A 4,493-nucleotide genomic window follows, 5' to 3' on the forward strand; every position below is an offset into this window, starting at 1 on the left:
ATGAGATATGCCTCTAATGGACTAGTTATCAACTTAAACTAATTGAGATATGCTTGGAGATTCTTTTGTTATATCCACAGTTTCAACGTCTTTACCATTAAGATATATGGTCTCATTATTGAATAAATTAATAAATGAATAAATCCAGCATGAACTCATTATTAAACTAACGAGTCATTCTCTTTTTCAGTGGTTGGTTTGGTAAATAATTGGACGGATAATAATCCGCATTTTTTCTGAATGGAGAATATTCCTTAAATGATAGTCAACCCAGACACTAACCAAAGAAAACAAGTGCGAAGCAAAATATTCCATAGGCCATTTATTTAAAATTACTTACAGGTCTTTGTTTTGGGTGTGGAGTTTTTCAACCAAATTTAGACAAAACCCTTCATGTTTTTTCTTGTGATCGGTTTTTTAAACTCCAGTTTTGAATTGATTCATTTTCTATTACTTCAACTTCTTCAGCAATTATGTGAAAAACATTACCATTTAAGTCATATGTAAGAGTGTGTGTGTGTGTTTGTATTCGCATATCAGTAAATCTCTGCTTCTTGTCCATTCAGCATATAGTCCCTCGTTTTGTTTGCTGATGTTAAAAAGGTTAGTTTAATAAGTCAGTAATCTCCTACCGCTGTACACACTGAAAGCTAATCGAAATTGTAGGAGGGGCCGGCTTTGCCATTACGCTGCGTTAATGCGCTCCGGAAAGGCTCTCTTTGCTCATCCCTTCATGTCCCATTTCAGATGTACTCTGTCATCGCAGCAATGCCATGTGATCGCAAACAGGCACTCGACCCGTCATTCGATTTTTAATAGTTCAAAGCTCGGCCACAGATGTTAAATCCGAGTCCTGCTTCTTGTCCTGGATCTGCTCTACGATCGTCGGGCCTCGACTCATTCCGTGGAGTCAGTGCGTTACTCGTCTCGTTTCCTCCGAGCTGAGAGACGCGCTGTCCATTAGCGCCGGAGATCGCTTTCACCATATCAGGTTTGGAAATCTCCCGAAAGTCAATACGAGAGAAGCCACCCATTGGTTCCCTGCTTCCAGGCCTTGCAGAGATGGAGAGCAGTGAAGAAACACTTAGGTCACTTTGTTTGGTACTTTCTACTTTGTAGAAACAATGAGTATTTCAGAATCATAAGTACAATGAAGAAACGCTTGTATGTCACTTTAAATACATTTAGGAAAAAAAACATGGGAACATAAATTAGCCAGCTCAGAGCTAATTTATGTTCTTTTTATTTTCACAATGTATTTAAAGTGACATACACGCGTTTCTTCATTGCACTTATGATTCTGAAATAAAATTTTGAAGTATTTACTATTAAGTATTTACTTTTTTAAAGTTGGTAAAGGTTATTTACTTACACGTATTTATATATTTAATTTTTTACCTCTTTATTTATGCTTCTGATAAAACAGTTACTATTTAGGTGTCACAAGTTCAGATGTGTATTGACACAGACCTCTGCCATTATCTATTTAACATCATTTCTGGAGTTACTCTATTACACTTACACAGCATATACGTAGTATAGCATTTATCCATTGCAGCAACAGCACACGGCTGGATCTTAGGGATTTTGACCTCAATATTTTTTTTCCAGTTCATATCACTGATATAACATGTCGACTGTAATCATGGTATGTGTTATAACCCCCATCAACCGTGAAAACCATGAAAAGCACCATTGTCTTAAACATTTGTATTGTCGATCCACTCCAAGTCACTTGTCTTCTAGGTAAATTTACTCTCAAAGTAATTTGTGTAATCGCAGTCTTTGTGTGGTGCAGGCGTGACGGCGCGTCGGTTTTGTAACCTAAGATAATCTGCGAGCCAAGACCAGCTATTGACTCAGACGCCAGTACGTGCACAAACAAATTGCAGCAGGTCAGAAATATGTAGCGTGGGCCTGTCAGACAGCGTTCTGTGTGCAGCGGGGAAGGAGCGAAAGCAATTAAACTCCCACGGCAGCCTGTGTCACTGGCTGGGGGAGAGAAAGAGTTCGTTCATATTGGCGCGGCAGGAGTAGGAAGTGCGGTTTGGGTGACAGTCTTTATGGAATGGACCAGCCCAGGGGTCTCCTGTGGCGAGCGGTCAGTAATAGTTTACTAGTCATTACCATGTATGTTGAGTGATTCACTAAAAGCTTGGGGATGCTCCAAACACAATGCTGCGTGAGTGTCTGATTGCTTCTTAAAGGAAATCACAACTCTGACTTCCCCCATTACATGTTTTTTTCTTAGTGTATTGCCATATCTGTAGAGAAAACCAAAGCGTAGAAAACCATGTTTAACACAATTTATCTCATCAGCTAATGGTGTATGGGCATGTGATCAGTACTATACTCTGCAGTGCTGTGGCACAAAATAGCGTCGGACATGCCCGCTAGAAATGCCATGAACCGCAAGATAGCGTCTGTTTGGTACCTGTGATTGGTTCATCATGAGATTCTTTAGTCCAACCAGGAAGGTTCATGCACATTATACAACTCATACACAGTTGTACTGTCATACTAGCAACCTGCAAGCTTGAATCTGAACGGTAGTGACATGCTTATAAAATTATGAGACCCTTCAACATACCATGATAAAAACAACTCTTTCCTGTACCTGCATCTCCAAAAGACAATCTGGATCATCTACACCCCCATCTGTACCAGTTTAGTCCATATTCCTCTGCCCCCCGCTGCATTATGCTCTAAGCATTGTTCCTTCATGCTTCCAAAACTATAAACAAAGTTGAAACTGATTCTGATTTGAGTAATTCCAAAGGCAAAAATGGAGTGCTGAGTCAGCTCAGATACATACGTTTGCAACACATGCTAGATTCGTGGGTGTACTGTGGAAAAGGAATGTAGGAGGACCGACGTGGGTTTTTAAATGCATCTCTGGAGGTTGTGGTTGTTATCCTTGCATTCCCATAGGGTGCTGTGTTGTGCATCCAGGGCAGGATGCAGATCTGATCCAGGTGAAGATCTGACTAAAATTCTCTTCTGCTGTCCAGGGAATCATTTCTTGGAGCTGACTGTGCATGAATTTATAAGGTGTAAGGGATATTATGTACTATGTCATGGAATTTAAAAAAAAAAAAAAAAAAACATTTTGTAGGCTACTCTACTCATTAAGGGCAGCCCTACGCATGAATGAGAGGACGCATATGATGTCATTTGGGCACTTTATTATTATTAGTATTATTTGTACATTCTTAGTTTTGTCCATTTTTTTTTTGGCCTCATTATTATCTTGTTTTTATTATATGTTCCCATCTGTACAACTCTGCCATTTGCTGCATTCTGGGAGAATGTCTGTAACATGTTTTTGTTGCATTGTGCGACGTGCTCTGTTGAGTTTCTCTTTTTCACTAAAGCAAATACCTGTTCACGTCCATCATAGGGCTAAACTAAAGCCCTACTACTAATAGTACTTATAATACTGTGTAGACGTTTCTACAGACTTAAGAAAACCTCAGGTTTTACTGGGCCTATGCTGGCCCAATATAAGCCAGTGAATGTTTAGAATAGCATCACTATCTCCCATGGAGACACAATGGTCTGCTTGCCCAGGCTGCTCCCTCGTCCCTCCTGTGCTGCCATCCATGATTGATGAGTCGCGCGTATAATGCGTCGTCTCGGAAGCAGTGATGAATTGCTTTACGTCAAGCCCCATCAGTGAACCATGTTTGAGGGAAACACTGCCCTGCACACACAAACCCAGAGGCGGTGCAGAGACCCGGTGGCCAACAGCAACAAGGGCCACTAGCATGCCTCGCATCGGGGTGCCCCCGCACTCCACAGCCCTGGAGCGGTTCAGGGCCTGCACCCTGGGGTGAGCCAGGGCCACGTGGCCCGGGAGGACAGGGGTGAACCGGGGTCCCGTGAGCTGGCGTGGGCCGGGGCTGGGCCGGTGTTGGGCCACAGTTAGTGGTGTTATTGAGCCACCTGTGAGCTCAGGCCCCGTGCAAGCCTTTGATCTGGCGCGGAGGGGTGACGGCCAGATGTGCAGCTCCGTCTGTGGTCTGGAACAGACGGGTCAAGCGGGGAGAGAACACAGTCACACTTGGACTCTCTGGATGTTGGACAGACTCGGTGATTCATATTAACCATAATCAGTCATGTGAGTATTGTAACAGTAATGCTCGATTTCTGATTGACAGATGATGAAAACAATAACAGGAGGGGTGGGATATACATGAATATTTGACAATATTACATTTACATGAATACATGCACTTCACTATCCAAGTAATGAGAGGCAAGACTCAGCTCTCTGAAAGTCCTTAAAATGCAGTGAAGAGAGACTTCATCTGTTTTATACATGCACACTGTTATAATGTACACTTGGTAACACTTTGAAAAGGTAAGCGTTTGAAGTGGTTGAAGTGGCATAACAAACATGGAAACTTGATCTGAATCATGACACAGTCTGCTGTCCTTTCAAGGTGTAGAAAGGTGGAAAGATGGTGTGTTTAGGCTGTGAAGGTAGTTCT

This window comes from Electrophorus electricus, chromosome 26 (genome assembly GCF_013358815.1).
Source record: "Electrophorus electricus isolate fEleEle1 chromosome 26, fEleEle1.pri, whole genome shotgun sequence".
NCBI classification, from domain to species: domain Eukaryota; kingdom Metazoa; phylum Chordata; class Actinopteri; order Gymnotiformes; family Gymnotidae; genus Electrophorus; species Electrophorus electricus.